The sequence below is a fragment of the Ahaetulla prasina genome, chromosome 1 (genome assembly GCF_028640845.1).
Source record: "Ahaetulla prasina isolate Xishuangbanna chromosome 1, ASM2864084v1, whole genome shotgun sequence".
Classification (NCBI taxonomy): domain Eukaryota; kingdom Metazoa; phylum Chordata; class Lepidosauria; order Squamata; family Colubridae; genus Ahaetulla; species Ahaetulla prasina.
The window spans coordinates 213,113,896-213,131,379 of record NC_080539.1 but is presented as its reverse complement, the minus strand read 5'-3'; the positions used below and the strand labels follow the sequence as shown (position 1 = coordinate 213,131,379).

At 36.8% G+C, this 17,484-nt stretch overlaps 1 protein-coding gene across 12 annotated transcripts in view; it reads left to right on the top strand.

The window, feature by feature from the left end:
- The first annotated feature begins 3,293 nt into the window (after positions 1 to 3,293).
- The window catches only part of OSBPL6 (oxysterol binding protein like 6), a 109,396-nt gene continuing 95,205 nt past the window's right edge, over positions 3,294 to 17,484 (top strand). For all 12 annotated transcript variants that reach the window (XR_009155939.1, XR_009155940.1, XM_058189608.1 and 9 more), the window contains exon 1: positions 3,294 to 3,471. The gene's annotated coding sequence lies outside the window, so the exon portion shown is untranslated. The remainder of the gene's footprint in view (positions 3,472 to 17,484) is intronic.

The following is a 17,484-nucleotide window of genomic DNA, read 5'->3' as shown; positions in this document are numbered from 1 at the left end:
GAGGCAAACTATTCCCCTGATTAAGTGTTCTGTCAGGAAATTTCTCCTTAATTCTAGGCTGGTTCTCTCCTTAACTAGTTTTCATCCATTGTTTCTTCTCCTAATGCTTTCTTCTGAATACAATATATGTATATCAGCTGACAACCGATAAAGATTTTCCTTGGCAAATGCCACTGAATAAAATTACTTTTACCCATGTACAGTAAACAAATTTAAACAAATTTTCTGGATCTCGTTAATAAATTTTGTTCAACTTTTTGATAATTGCTTTTTCTGGATCCAAAAACACAACTGTCAGGGATGTGGATCAAGAAATTGATTAGACAATTTCCTTGCTTCTCCATATTAAGTATAAAATAATTCTCAATGAGGTGAACCTGCAACACTAGAAATGTTTGAAGAATATTTTTGGATTCATGAGACTGACTGGTGGCAAGATAGGCTGGAAGATGAAAGGCTGACAAGGAACCCACCAATCATTGTCCTATAGTATTTTATATTTCATTAGAGTAACAGCACTGACCAATCTCATTCTCAAAGCATAAAAAAAGTAGAGTGCTTTATATTTATATATTTTCCTCCTATCTCAATGATGGAAAGAAAGCACATCACAGTCGCTGTTGGATGAGTCCCAGAGGTGGGTTTCAGCAGGTTCTGACCAGTTCTGGAGAACCGGTGTAGCGGAAATTTTGAGTAGTTTGGCGAACCGGTAAATACCACCTCTGACTGGCCCTGCCCTATCTATTCTCTGCCTTCTGAGTCCCAGCTGATCGGGAGGAAATGGGGATTTTGCAGTAACCTTCCCCTGGAGTGGGGAGGGAATGGAGATTTTACAGTATGCTTCCCCTGCCACACCCACCAAGTCACGCCCACCAAGCCACACCCACAGAACCGGTAGTAAAAAATCTTGAAATCCACCACTGATGAGCCCACAGAATGTGTTCAGAATTGTTCGGCAAAATCTCATTCCCAAATACTAAATTATTGAATACTCCAGCATTTAGTAGAGATTCTTCCAGAATCACTGAAAGAGTTGGTGACATTTCTGATCAGAGTGTTTGCACTGTAAGAATCCTATAGTGAAGATTACTGTTTTTGCAGCTGTCAAATAGAGCTGAAGGTCATTCCTCAACATTAAGAACATGTTTGATACAGCAATTGGACTATTTCCTGGCAAGCTTTCCTTTTATTAAATGACTCTGTTTCTCCTTTCTCTTGTGGATGGATAACTTGCTTGAGTCATCTGGCCTTTTATAAAAGATAAAGGCATTATTCATCATTTCTGCTTCTTCTTCATCTTCTTCTGCCCTCTAATTCTACACAATGTGTGATAGTATATTATTTGGATTGAGTTGCAAGATGTTCCTACAGAATAGAGTTGATTATTTCTACTATTTATTACTTTTCTATAAAGTTAGGAAAGCAACTGCTTTCCAAATTTGTTGGATTCAAAATCTAGAATTCTCACCCTATCTGGGCCAAACCATGGGTTTTAAAACTGTTTCATACCATGGAACCTGTTAAACAGGAAAAATCCCAGAACTCCTGATTAAGAGGCAGCAATGGACCATAACTGCATTCAAATTAACTTTTTGTTATCTAAGTCTCCAATGGAAACACTGGACAAAACAAAGGTGGGATATAAATCTAATAAATAATTCTTGTGGAATCTTTGGAAAAAACCCTGATCCAAACAATAATCCATTTGGTGGTTTTGAGATTGTGAAAGGCACTGTATCTTGTATGTACCGTAGCATGCTATTGAGAACACGAGAAATCAAAACTATTTCAAGAAGTCTATGGGATGCTTCCAAGTCTCTAGCTCCTTGAGTCTTGCTTCTTTGTTCCTTCCATCACCCTAATATGGAAAACTAGAGATATTAAAATACATATGATTATGTATGCTGCTGATGTCAGAAGTCAATCATTTCTTGTCCATACAAGATTTGAGTTATTTCTACCAACGTCACCTTGCAGAACAGAGTATCTAATAATCCTAGTGCAATAGCAGAAAGTGGTAACCTATGGCCAGTCTGGGTATTTACTTTTTTGTTGCAGTTGCTATCGTTCAATCTAGTGTTCAATCTACTCTAGTAACTGGATTAAACAACTCTTACTGTGCAAATCCAACCTGTTGATCTCAAGGAGATGTAGGTTCAAGTTTACACACGCTCACAATACCCCTCCAGGCTGGTTGGTTTCTTCAGCCCAGCCTACAAGAGAGTTTAAAGTTTTGGGGTCTGTGACAATTCACCAAGGCCAACGTGCCACGGCCATATCACCACAGGACAACTTGTTGTGGGACAAGTTACACTAATATCAAAGAAATGGTGGGATAGAATCATTAAAGGATGCAAAAGGAGGGACAGAATGAAATGTAAATGACAAAATTTAAATATTTTTATTTATTTTAAATAATTAAATAGAATTGTTAAATTGACCTGCGGTGAGTTGGCATGGCAAGTTGGCTGTGGCAACTTGTTCGATTCTGTCCTAGGGGTGTCTGTGTGTGTTTATGTGTGTGTCTTTGGAAAACCCTCATATCACCTATTACATTTCACATTTTTTTCTATTAGCACCCAAACTGTTAAAACTGCTGTTATAATTTTTTTATCCTCCTCATCTTCAGGGAACCTGTTTTGAAGGGCAGCACATACAAATATTTAAAACGAATAACAGTGTTACTCGTTCAGTTTTACTTCAGATCACCTGTACACACTCATCTATCCACCTGTCTGTTTGCTGCTCTGCAACGCAGGCTGTATATACACCTCTGTTACCCAACTCAACGTAGGTACGAGTAGCTGGTCAGATGCGTAAGTGCATCCAAACACCGTATTCTAAAGCCAGCGGGATTATTTCTATGATTGGTTGAAGTCGACAAACGAAAACATGGGTCATTTCTCCTAAGGACGGCATTCTGTTTTGTAAAGAGCCGCTACTCCGGTATCCTTTTTAAAGAGAGCTGGTAAGCTGGGCGTCCTTTCCTGGCATTTCTGAGCACACCCACGCGCGTCGCCATCCCTTTGCCAAGACCCGCTGAAAAGGAGGAGGGGAAAGGGGCCTCGTTCGCTTGCTCCCGCTCGGTTGGGGGGGGTGGAGGATGACTTAGCACTGAATCCGACTCCGGCAGGCAGGCAGGCAGGCAGTCTGGCTCTACGCTTCCAGGTCTTGTCACAGCCCGGCTGGCCTACACGGAGCAAGACGGGTGGGCGGGAGCGGCCGCGAGGCGTTGAGGGAGGGCGAGACTGCACAGCCACGGAAGGGAGGAGGGAGAAGGAGGAGGAGAAGAGAGGGCCCAGGAAAGCTGCCTTGAGGAGCTGCCGCCTTTTCGCCGGACTCGAGTCTGCTTCGCGAAAAGAAAGCGGGCGACGCCACCACCACCACCGCCGCCGCCACTTTCCTGCCTCCGCACCTCCCGCGTCCGCATTTTTCCTCCTGCGGCGCGCCCCGAGCTCACTTAAAACTCAGGTGGGTTTTCTCTCCCCAGCCGCCGCTCTCTTTCCAGGGGCTTTGCGCGGGGAGTACCGGGCGGGCGTGGGGGGGGGGCGAGACTCCGTTCCCTTGGTTTTTAACCTAACCCTGCTCAAGAGAGACGGAAGGTGGGGTTAGGATTGAAAAACGACCAAGGGGAGGATGCCGCGGTTCGCCCCACATCCAGTCGTCCCCCCCCCCAACCCCGGTCAGAGGGGTTGCCGGCTGCAGCAGCTGGAGAGAAGGACGCCTGGATGCGGATAACGGGAGCGTCGTAACGCCGCAAAGCAGCACCGAGCCGGGTCTTAGAGGCCGTTTGCAGACTTTGTGACAATGGCCGTGTGCGGACGAGGTGGGGGGGGTAGAGAACAGAACTGCGCACAGGCCGGCGAGCTAGACAACTGCGGGGCTCCGGTTCCCGTTGGGGTAATAGGCGGAGTAGCAGCTGTTAAGGTTAGCTCCTGCCCACCCACCCCGGTCCACACCCATCTGCCCCCCGACCTAGGGAAGAGACAGGAGGGTCTGCATTCTTGGGCGCACGCTGTTGACTGCGGGGGAAGGGTGGTTTGTGCGGGTCTCGGAGCCCACGGGAAAGTGCGGGTTTGTAGTTCCCTTCTCATACAGTACTTGCGTGCTCGTGGGTTCCAACAGAAATAACGCTGCATAGCCTACTTTAAAAAAAAAACAATAGTAGCAGCAGGAGCAACCGGATAATATGTGTCCTTAATTCTCTCTTGCTGCAAATGGATAAATAATATGAGGGCAAAGAGTTTTATTTTATTTTATTTTTTCCCCTCCCCTGGTTTTGCAGGCAGTGCTGTGTCCCCTGCATAGCAGGAGCTGCTCTGCATTAACGATGTCATCAGAGAAGCTGGGCCTGCCTGGGAAGGGTACTTTTCCTTGCATAATGAGGAGGGGAAAAAAAGCTTGCATGCTTCAAGGGCTGTGCTATGATAAACCTATAAATGAAGCTTAAAAACTTGGAACTGACATCAGGGCATGATGTTATATAACTCAGTGGTAATGAAATGAAAGGGCTTGGAAAGACCTTTTTGTGTTATGGGGGGGGGGGGAAATCAGGAGGTTTTCCCATTACCTACAGTATCATTTTGAAATATGTGGCAAATGAATTGTTCCTCTGAGTTGGAGAATAGGAATCCCAAGTTTTGATAACAGCAAACATACTTTCTTAGATTTCAATTAATGAGAGACATTTATTTTACTTTTAATTTGCTCAAACTTGTGCAAAACATTAATATTTTACATGGCTTAAAATGTTTTACCAGTGCTACTGGTAATATGCTGTAAGGTAATATGAAATATTTCTACCAGGTTATAGCAATATGGTAACAAAACAAGAATATCTGTATTGTATATTTCATAGTAAAACACATTTCCAAGGTCGTACAACAACCTGCAGTGTAGCTTTCATTTAGCAATCTGTCATCTGTAAGATAAGGTGCCTGAGCCACCTTGGAAGATTATATTTACAGTGGTTCTTGAATGGAGTCTTAAAATGATTGAAATACTTTATAACTTACTTGCCACATATTTTAAAAAATACTGGCAGTAAGTTAAAGGTGCTAAAACTGCTAAATTGATTGACTATTAAAAACTATAGTAGCAGAACTAGTGAAAATCTACCATGTAATTAAAAAACTAATAAAGGCTGTTATTCTCTAAGTGGTTAGCAACAGGATGCCACTAGCTAAAAGATAAAGCAGTTCTTAGTAACATGTTTCTCTTTGGCTTGGTTTGAAATAGTTGTGTAACATATGTACATAGGCTATATATTTGCTCATATTTCCAAAAAATGCTGATTTCAATGTTGTTTCACTAAGTGATAATATCCTTGACTTTCAGAAACTGAATTGGAACAGGGAGGGTACAGATTAAAATGAAGTTGCTAAATAATTTTATTTCAGGATAAATTGACGCAAGTAAGAAATTTAAATGCACATTGTGGTTCTGTGCAGGAAAAAAAAATCAAACTATGTGCTGAGGAGAAGAATGCAAATGAAAATACTGCTACCACAGCTTCTCTGTATCCATTCATCTATAACATTTTTAGGCTGTTGTAGCATGACTCTCTTCCGTAATAGAGCAAATGCTCCAATCTACCTCAGGAATTTAGAAGAAAGATGCACACTGTATAATGCTGCCCACAGAGTTTTTGGTGCTGTCATTGCAGGGAAGTGAAAATGTTGCTGCCTAAATGCATTTTAATGGTCTTTGTGATGAAATTACTTTTTAAAAGTTATAAATCTGTTTGATTAAAATGTTTTATTTCTGAGCATTATTTACAATGTTAACTGTTAATACTTGTTCACATGTATAATTATAATTACTAATATATGTTTAAATTATATGCTAGTGTAAGAATTATAATTTAAAATAAGTAGATTAGATCTTTTCTAAACCAATTGTAAGTATATTAACCGACTTGCAGAACATATGTAGAAGTTAAAATTTAATTTTGTATGAATGCTTTTAGAATATGTTACTAGAATGAGAATGTGATTAAAAATAGATTAAAAGCATAATTCATTAAATAAACTAAAAACAAAAATACCAAACTGAAGGTAAAATAAATTGAAGTTGTTGGAACAACATTTTATATTATTGTTTGCATTTAAGTGATACATGTGCAATTTCTTACACTTGAGATGAAATATATATATATATATATATATATATATATTTGCTCTCTCTCTATATATGGGTTGTTCCTGGTTCACCCCGGTTCGGGGGAGCCGGTAGTGGTGGTGGCAGGAGGCTCCGGCCACCCGCCCAGACGTCATCAAAAATGCTTTCTGTATGCGCAGAAGCGCTGCGCACTTGCAAAGGGAGCCTGCATGAACGCTCCCGATAGCAAACCGGTAGTGACGGGATTTGAAACCCACTACTGATTTATATATAAAGGGGGGGGGGGAACGCAGGAGAGAGTGTGTTAGAGTTGTGAGTTTCTTAATGGAAAGGCCAAAATGTGACCGAATGTGCATATTTATTTATTTGATTTTATTTGTGTTCTACCTTTCCTTTTAGGCATGCCAGTTTGGTACACAATAATGTTTAAAGCTACTGGGGGGCTGTGGCTTTAGGTACAAAGAAAACCATTTCTAAATATCTTGCCAAGAAAATTGCATGGACTCATTCCTGCATTCATCAGGAATCAGGAGTGAGTTAATGGATCATTACAACTTCCTTCAGGAGCTGAAGATGCATGTATAGTGCTTCCTCTCTACATTTTTCTCTACAACAATCTTATTTGGTAGGTTGGGCTGAAAAACAGAGAGCAGCCCAAGTCCAGTTTGTGCACAATGCAGAAAAAAGCTTTTAACATTAAATGCTCTTAAAACACAACTCTGTTTGATTAATAATGTGTTTGATTTCTAGCTATAATGTTGCAGTAGGATTTTGGAAGCTTTTTTTGCCCAATATTTTATTATGTTCAGAACTCTGAGACTCACTGAATTTATATCAGATGATTTTTTAAAAATAATAAACTAGTTTACTTACTATGTTTCCCCGAAAATAAGACCCTGTCATATATTTTTTGAACCCCAAAATAAGCGCTTGGCCTATTATTTTGGGGTGTGTGGAGCAAGATGGGGCTCCTCTTGCTGTCTTACCTGATTTCCAGCTCTGTCTCCCTAACTCTAACCAGAGGAAATGGCAGGGACCAGCTGCGCATGTGTTTAATTTTTTTTGAGGGGGGGGCTTATTTTAGCACATGCATTCAAAAGCCCAATTGGGCTTATTATCGGGGGATGTCTTATTTTTGGGGAAGCAGGGCAGAAGGTTAGAGAACATTTATGATAACATCCTTCTACTTTAATTAATTAATGCAATTTTTTGTGTGTGTGAAAACAGCATCAGAATTGTTTATCATTGAGGAGAATGCAATAAAAATTTGACTAAAGTAATTAAGGGTAGAGAATAATTAGGAGCAAAATAAATAAGTCAAGTAAAAGAAAAAGCAACTTTGGAAGGGTGAATGTATAATGCTAGAGAAAACAGCTCTTCCCTGGTCCCTCTCCATCTTGCTTCCACTGATTAGAATATCATCGGGCCTAAAGATTTGCAATTCCTATCCCATGTGCCACTGCTTCCTGTGCCTGGTTGTGAATCTGTACAATTGCGTAATTCATTGCTTTGCATACTGACAATCTCAAATTCATCCCTGGCATCTCTGGATTGAGCTAGAAAACTGTCTGCCTAAAACCCTGAAATGCCAGTTTTAGTCAATGTCAAGTAGACTGAGGCAGCAAGCACCTTATGTTCCTATAGCAGAATTATGATCTGTGGCATTGCAGGTATGCGGGATGAGCAATGAAGCTTTGACTCTGTAGACTTCCCAAGTGCTACTTAGCAGAGCAGATAATGGAAAGAATATTTCAGAAGTGAAGCTTATGGATTCCGGAGTTTTAAAGAAACAGATCAAAAGCACACTTTTTCTGCATTTCTGCAATTACTGTAGTCTGTTGTTCATGACAAATGGACAACACTTGTATGTAAGAAGAAATGGGTGTAGAATTTTGGGGTGGATGGGTTATTCTGTTATAGTAACTTATCTACTTATTAACAGCTACATAAGCTTTGATATAGGAAACAGGCCAGACAAGTGTTTGGGTTTCTTCGAAGTGCAGGAACTGAAACTGATCCCCAACTCTAGCGGGACAATGACTCCATATACATATAGCAGATTCAGCAATAATTGTAGTTAATTTGGGGTAGATAATGAACTGTCTTCCTCAAGATTAACCCTGAATGTCTTCCTCATTGGCTATGAAAATTGTGAAGGATCCTTCTTTTATTCAAGAATAAAAGGGTAAAGAAGCTTTGCAGAAAAGACTAATTAAAATAAGAATGCATATCCACAGATAATTTCCTATGAGTAAAAATATTATAGAATGGTAATTGATGGAGCAACAGTTCTGCAAGCATTTTCAGCCAGTTTCAATATACAAGCTTATATAGCAAACCAACATAGCTTATCACAGTATTCCTGCTATGGGGTTCATACTTACAGATAAGCTGTGATGGGAGGTCCTCATTATTTCCACAGTTTTAAACTGGAGATAGGAGAGATTTGCATATAATCTGTTGATATATAACACAATAAACACAGTTTGTGCTTTGCACACAAATTAGTCACAAGGTCAGCCAACTAGTCTTAATCCGTTGTAATATCAGATTTCATTTGGGGCAGGAGATTCTGAGAGAAATCTGTCTATGAGCCCACAACATGAATATCTTCTCTAGCAATCTTTTAGAACCTATTGAAGAAGTAGAAGGATGGCCTGAGTCAGAGATGGCTATAGGCATTTCAGCTGGGGTGAAGTGCTGCAGCAGATCCTGGAGGTGACAGATGGAATAACTTGTGCTGTGGTGAGCTTTCAGGAGTCCCATTGGTAGCATGTTTTTGGCCTGTGCTAGATAAAAAGCAGACATTTTGATCAGTCTCTCATTTCTGCTTCCATATAAAGAGGTGGAATTTCTGGTATGTATTTAGAAACCCTGCCAGCATTAGTTGAAGACATAAACTTTGAGGGCCTAAAAGTGAGAAATTATAAATTTATTATTATTTCATTTGATAGAATAATATAATTGATCAAATATTAACTAAGTACTGATGCATGATTAATTTTGAAATAAAAAATGATTTTATTTAGGAATTGAGGATTATTTCTCTCCAAACTTCATTATTAGTTATAATTCATTTTTAAAAAGTCTGCTGGAGTGAAATCTTACATGATAATTAGGTCCTTTCACTAATGAGTAGATATCTTTTCTCTTTTTGGATATTGGAATACATGTACTGGTAGCTTTATGAAGCTAGTACACAGTTTTCCTGCCAAATTTTCTGGAGTAAAATGTTGTATTAGTTGCACATAGTCAGTAGGACAAAGTAAAGAGATTTATTGTTGAGTTTTCACTCTGTATTATCAGTTGTTAACTGTGTTGAACTTTTTTCATGAACCTTTTTTCACTGCCTCTTGCATGTGATAAATTTTTGACAGACATTTGCTAGATAGATAACGTTGTCATGTAATGTCAGAGAATCCCTCAGGAAACATTTTATCTCCAACTAAAATGCAGAAGAGTAGAAAGAGGCAGTGGCTTCAAAGGTCCAGTGACTTCTACTACCAGGCTAAAAGCAAATATATAGTAACTATATAGAGCCAGTTTGGTCTAGTGGGTAAGGCATCAGGCTAGAAACTGGGAGACTGTGAGTTCCAGTCCCTTTTTGGACATAAAAGCCAGCTAGGTGACTGGGCCAATCACTCACTCTCAGCCCCACTCATCTCATAGGGTTATAGTTGTGGGGAAAATAGGAGGAGGAAGAAATATTACATATGTTCACCACCTTGAATTTTTTATAAAAATAATAAAGGTGAGATATAAATAAAATCAATTATTACTCATTTATGTCCCTGTGGTATTTGGGTATTTTATGTTTCCTTGCTGAAAGCATGTTTTTTAAATATCAGGTGTAGAAGAGGATATTTTTCAGCTTTTAACAGTTTGAAAGATAAGATAGCAAAGCTGGACATAAATAAAATATTTGAATAATGGAAGAATGGTTGTAAATGATCTACCAGTAAATTATCCTGGAAGGAAGTGAGGATTCTTGTATTAGTTTTGAATAGTATTTACCCTTCTTACATTTTTCAAAAACAGCAATCTTTTCTAGATAGATCAAAAAGGGTGTTCCTCTATGGCAGAGGGAAGAGGTTACGTTTACACTAAAAGGCTTATATGGATTTTTTGTTCACTGCTCATGTAACACATTTAATTGCTGGTATCTTAAATGTTGATAGAAACCTGATCTAACGAAGCATAACTTATTTTTGATTTTGTGGCACTCTGGCAGCTTAACATGTGTTTGTGGTCACACAGTAGTGTCATATTTTCAGCTTTATCAGGAATTTTCAAGTGTTTGAAAACTGCCTCTTTCCAAAGGCACTTTACCAAGTATTTCTCAATGGGAAATTCAATAATAATAAGGGAATAAATCTACCCTGGAGGACATACTTCCTAAACTACTTATTTTGTCTGTACAGTTCATAGCCATAGGCAGCAGGTTTTGGCCTGTGCTAGATAAAAAGCAGACATTTTGATCAGTCTCTCATTTCTGCTTCCATATAAAGAGGTGGAATTTCTGGTATGTATTTAGAAACCCTGCCAGCATTAGTTGAAGACATAAACTTTGAGGGCCTAAAAGTGAGAAATTATAAATTTATTATTATTTCATTTGATAGAATAATATAATTGATCAAATATTAACTAAGTACTGATGCATGATTAATTTTGAAATAAAAAATGATTTTATTTAGGAATTGAGGATTATTTCTCTCCAAACTTCATTATTAGTTATAATTCATTTTTAAAAAGTCTGCTGGAGTGAAATCTTACATGATAATTAGGTCCTTTCACTAATGAGTAGATATCTTTTCTCTTTTTGGATATTGGAATACATGTACTGGTAGCTTTATGAAGCTAGTACACAGTTTTCCTGCCAAATTTTCTGGAGTAAAATGTTGTATTAGTTGCACATAGTCAGTAGGACAAAGTAAAGAGATTTATTGTTGAGTTTTCACTCTGTATTATCAGTTGTTAACTGTGTTGAACTTTTTTCATGAACCTTTTTTCACTGCCTCTTGCATGTGATAAATTTTTGACAGACATTTGCTAGATAGATAACGTTGTCATGTAATGTCAGAGAATCCCTCAGGAAACATTTTATCTCCAACTAAAATGCAGAAGAGTAGAAAGAGGCAGTGGCTTCAAAGGTCCAGTGACTTCTACTACCAGGCTAAAAGCAAATATATAGTAACTATATAGAGCCAGTTTGGTCTAGTGGGTAAGGCATCAGGCTAGAAACTGGGAGACTGTGAGTTCCAGTCCCTTTTTGGACATAAAAGCCAGCTAGGTGACTGGGCCAATCACTCACTCTCAGCCCCACTCATCTCATAGGGTTATAGTTGTGGGGAAAATAGGAGGAGGAAGAAATATTACATATGTTCACCACCTTGAATTTTTTATAAAAATAATAAAGGTGAGATATAAATAAAATCAATTATTACTCATTTATGTCCCTGTGGCATTTGGGTATTTTATGTTTCCTTGCTGAAAGCATGTTTTTTAAATATCAGGTGTAGAAGAGGATATTTTTCAGCTTTTAACAGTTTGAAAGATAAGATAGCAAAGCTGGACATAAATAAAATATTTGAATAATGGAAGAATGGTTGTAAATGATCTACCAGTAAATTATCCTGGAAGGAAGTGAGGATTCTTGTATTAGTTTTGAATAGTATTTACCCTTCTTACATTTTTCAAAAACAGCAATCTTTTCTAGATAGATCAAAAAGGGTGTTCCTCTATGGCAGAGGGAAGAGGTTACGTTTACACTAAAAGGCTTATATGGATTTTTTGTTCACTGCTCATGTAACACATTTAACTGCTGGTATCTTAAATGTTGATAGAAACCTGATCTAACGAAGCATAACTTATTTTTGATTTTGTGGCACTCTGGCAGCTTAACATGTGTTTGTGGTCACACAGTAGTGTCATATTTTCAGCTTTATCAGGAATTTTCAAGTGTTTGAAAACTGCCTCTTTCCAAAGGCACTTTACCAAGTATTTCTCAATGGGAAATTCAATAATAATAAGGGAATAAATCTACCCTGGAGGACATACTTCCTAAACTACTTATTTTTGTCTGTACAGTTCATAGCCATAGGCAGCAGGTCTTCTCCTTTTAGCACAATGAAACCTTAATTTAATAGACCTTGTTACAATAAACATTTCATGTGACACAGATTTCTGCAGTGATTTACATCATTTGTGTAATGATGTCATTTATATAATTTACATAATGATTTCATTACACAAATTATATAACTTGTCATGATGTGGTACTTTGAGATGATACTGGTGAGTAATGAACCCCCTCAATCTGATTAGTCTGTTAAATGAGTTTCACGGTATTTTCACAGTACTGTGTACAGAAATATCAATTCAGATGACAGGGCGGGCGGATGGGAACGGGAAGAGAACAGATTTTGTACAGCAGGAAATACTGGAGAAGAAAAAGAGGGTAGCAACTTCAGATACAAAGATACAATTTTCCAGGTGCAAAGAAGATTTCTTTTTGCTCACTATATTTCAAATATTGTGAATGAATCTGAAATTATTGTTAATAATGATGTGTGCTTATAATTATTGATACTTTGCTGCTTTAGCTTGTAGGGACAAATAAAGAGTTTGGAAATATTTCTTATTATTTTTGAGAGGTGTGAAACCAGTATACTGATTTGCTTCTCTTAAGAGAGGAATATTAAACTAAGAATAAATCACTTTTTGGGAATGGAATAAATCAGAATTTCTGATTCTATGTTACAGGATCATGCTACTAAAAATGCAAAATATATATATTTTATATATATATATAAATAAATATATATATAATATATATATATAAATAAATATATATATATATATATATATATATATATATATATATATATATATTTTATATATATATATAAATAAATATATATATATATTTATATAGTTTTTAATTTGTATTCTATGTATTGTGTTTTTTATTGGCTGTGAACCGTCCTGAGTCCTTCGGGAGAAGGGCGGTATACAAATATAATAAATAAATAAATAAATAAATAAATATTAATTTACAATGGCACATTGTTTCTCACTTTTGAATATTTAAAGCTTAACCCCAAAGCTTAGTACCCATATGGTATGTACATATGGACCAATTTCTCAGAAGATGAAAAAAGACTGAATAATTTGTATCTTGTGAACTTTGGTGAAATCAAAAGCCTTAAGAGCAAAAAATGCTTTTTCTGTAACTCAAGTCCAGCACACAAATGCCTTTCCTATTTACCCTCCTCATCACATGTAAAAATTGTGGCAGAGGAGTTGATCATGCAGACCTACCTCTTGATACCCTCCCTCCTTCCTTGAAGTTGTTCCTGCCAAATGGACACTTGGTTCAGAGGCTGCAGGGGTATCACTCAATACTACGTGATCTACCCCCTAATACAACATAATGGGTAAAGTTGGTCAAGTCCTTTCTATCATTACTTGCACAAATTCTTATGCTAGCTCTTGCTTACATGTCGTCTTTTTTCACATTGCATTCTAGTATCACATTTTACCAGCCATTTAGTAAAATATATTATCTAAATTTTGGAATGGTTCTTTTAGGTTTTAAGCTAGTTTGGCTGAACAGAACTATACAGAATCCAGATATATATTGATAGCTGGCATCTAGTACTGCAGTTGCATAATTTTAGACTCCAAAATTAATAGTCCTGTAGGAGATGCCTACTTTATCCAGCATTTGTATTATTCACTCATTTCAAATCATGAACAACAATCATTTTGTGCACTTGGGGATATGTTTGTTCTGAGTGGAGCCCTGAACATCTGTCTTAAAAGTGTCATTGTTTATTTCAAAGGAAAACACAGATAAAAGGAGATAAATTCTTGGGTAAGTTATCCATATCTCTCAGATGTAAGAATAGGGTCATTAAACATGGCAGTATTGCTTCCTGTTTTGTCCTTTTTGTGCTTAGACTGAAAATAACCTTTCTATTTCTCTGTAGTACAAAGCGTAGGGCTCTCTTAACTCACTTTGACCTCCCTTATGTGATCAAATTGTCAGCAGTATAATGGTCACATCTGGTGAACCTTCATACATCCAGATGATGGTGTTCAAAATGTAAATTCCCTACCCATCTTTATGTATTTTTCAATCTAAGTGAGTTAAACATATTGACAGTCTTTTTTTTTTCTTTATGAACTTTATGGAATTTTAAATAGTCAATTTACAACTGCTCCTGGAGGCAAAAAACAATTCTGTGAATAATTAATCTGACATAATTTTTTTGATCCTGCATGGTGGGATTGTATCTTTGCTATTGCGTGTTATCATTTGGATGCTGTAAAATCCCTTGGAAGTTAATTGCTCCAGTTTATTCTCTCAGAACACAAGTTCATAGGGCTTGATACAAATTTCTTTTGTACCTTTACTGTGTCCAAATCTAGCTTAGGTTGCAGAACTAATCACTTCATTTAGTATAGCCACTTCTCTCTTGCCTCTGCCACAGCTGTTTCTTTTTGTGCTTAAATAGAAGGAGCCTCTTATCTAGACTCTTAAGAGCAATCCTAGCGCATGTGTATGGGTATATCTTGTATTTCAATATTTTGTAAGGCAGTGTTTTTCAACTTTGACAATTTTAAGATGTGTGGACATCATCTCCCAAAATTATCCAGGTAGCCATGCTCACTAAAGAATTCTGGGATTTGAAGTCCGCACATCTTAAAGTTATCAAAGTTGAGTAACATTGAGAATATTGAAATACAAGATAGGCCCTCACACATTTTCTGTGATTGCTCTTAGAGTTTAGATAAGAGGCTTCTTCTGTTTAAGCATAGAGCCGATAAGCTTAAAAGATATTCACTAAGAATGGTGTGTGAGTGAGATGGACAGTATATAATTTGACAAAAAACCCAAAATTCTAAAAGTTGCCAGGGTTAAGTGGATCTGCATGGTTTTATTTGATTGCCAAGGATAGTATCATCATGTTTTTCTTCTTTCAACAACTCATTTCTGCAACAAAAATGAATTTTTGGGAGCAAAATGTCTCTTATATATTAGTCTGAAACCCAGTTCCAACTGCAAGTAATCTAAACTCAGCACATTTGAAGATTTTTTAAAAATTCAGTTGGAAACAAAAAAAAATATATCTGAATAGGTTTACGGAATCTTTGAAATGCAGAATCAGTCTTTAGAATAAATAAAGGGTCATGTTAGGTTTTCCTCCGTTAAAGAATATTTAGATTCATTGCTGCAAAGTTCCACCTTCTGCCCTCTTTTTAACTCTATTGGCTATTCTAATATTTACATTCATTTTCTGATTTGCAAAAAACCCAAAACCCACCGGTGTTTTAAATAAGTGATTGACGGAAGAGTGTTAATGAAGATGTAAAATATACATGTAGCTAAAAGATGTTGGATTTGGCAAGATCACCTATGTAGTTAAAGCAATCAATTTAGACATCACAACTACATTAGAAACCATTCCCCACAGAATTACTGGTATTCTATTTTAGCAAATAAGTATTTTGTGCTATGATGGAAATCTTAAAGAGTGATTGCTTGGCATGCTGTAATAACCTGTGCTTAAGCATCATAATTGCCAGAATGACCTTCATCAAGCTTAGGATGGAAATCTTGTTTGCCCAGGATCCCATAATAAATAGGAATGGTTGCTGGAGCAACATAGTATTCTCAATGAAGTGTCAAAGGTACAGCCAAAACACTCAGTGGAACATTGCAACTAAAATAGCAAACATCTTCAGAAGTCACACATTTTATCTTCAGTTATGTCAGAATTTTTTACACTGCTTTTGATTTAATTGTTAAAAGTTCTCTGGAGGACTGACAAATGTAGCAAACAAGAAAGGAAAGGGAAAAAATACTTGAAAATAAATCTCCGTGAAATTAATAATATCTGACTGTAAGAAATTTCCATTGAGCATTCAGTTAAAAATATTTAATTACATTTAGTGGGAGAATCAATGAGTAGAATAGATTGGAACTAAATATAACTTGATACATTTTTGTCCCTTGATTAAAATGCATGCTTGTTATGATGGAGTGTTTTTCAGATATTATGCTGTGGTTTAGGGAGCTCAATAAATTGGCCCAGCAGCTTCCCAATATTATATGTATACTCATTTTTGTCTCATATTGTCATCTTGTTTTCCTGACACTTCTTCGATACATATTTTTAGTTCTTCCTCTTTCTTCCATTCTTCCAACAGGCAGTAAGTGACACTTGCAATTTTTTTAAAAATAAAAAATGTATAAATGTAACGCACTGAACTTGGACCTATCAAAAGTATGAGCTTGCTCTAAATGGTTTCTGTATATAAAGCCCATTTAAGATATCATACTTACAACTCTATGAAGATGTGCTAAGTACTAATTTGCCTCTCAGTTAATGTGGCAAGAGAAAAAATTGCCATTGTTTGAATTCAAGCAGCCTCACATCCAGGATTACATATATTTGGGATATGCTATGGTAAATAAAGAATAATCACTTTTTAATGTTTTATGTTAAACAAATTGTGTGGCCAAATGATTTCCCAAAATCATAATTCATAAGACTGCAATCATCCTTGTAATATGTAGCAAGAAATATGTCCACGTAGAATACATTGGCTTTGAAAGCCATTACAAAAGCATTCTCATTGTTTTGAGTGCTAGAAAGGCTTTTTCTTGTCAAGAAAATCAGAGTTTTTGCTTCTGAACTGTTTCTTAAGATCCAGTGATGTACAGGCAATGCAATTTTTGCTAGAGAGCCAGCAATATGAATTAAAATTACATCTTTACAATTATAGAGGTGAATAAGCTACACGCATTTGACTGTGTTGGTTTCTTTAAGTTCCTTCAGAATAAATACAAAGAGTTGAAAATTATCTCTTTGCTATAGTATTCAGCTTTGATAGAACAGTAGCAGCATTTCAATAGCATGTCAGGGGCATCATTGCAAAAGGCGACAAGACTACATTAAAAAATTTTTAAAGGCAGGAGGAAAATTGAATTAAATTATTCCAATTACATTACTCTTCAAGGTGCTGTATTGTAACACAAGTGCACAATAAACAGAAAAAAAAGCCTTGGCCATTCATGTAATATTATACAATTCAATTAATATTTAGGGAAAAAAGGGATTTTAAAACATGCAAACTGGTCTGCAGTTCACAATTCTAAAAGGCCACTGAAGGCATTCCTAGTGTTAAAATGTCTATTCAAAGATAGAGACTTTGTATACTTGATTATTATTTTCATTGCAGGTTTAAACTAACTTAAGGAATATATGAGCAAAAAAAGGAGGAATTTCTCTCATGCATATTTTTTCACTTGTGATTGTGATATGGAAGGCAATCGGCCAAAACTGAAGACATTTG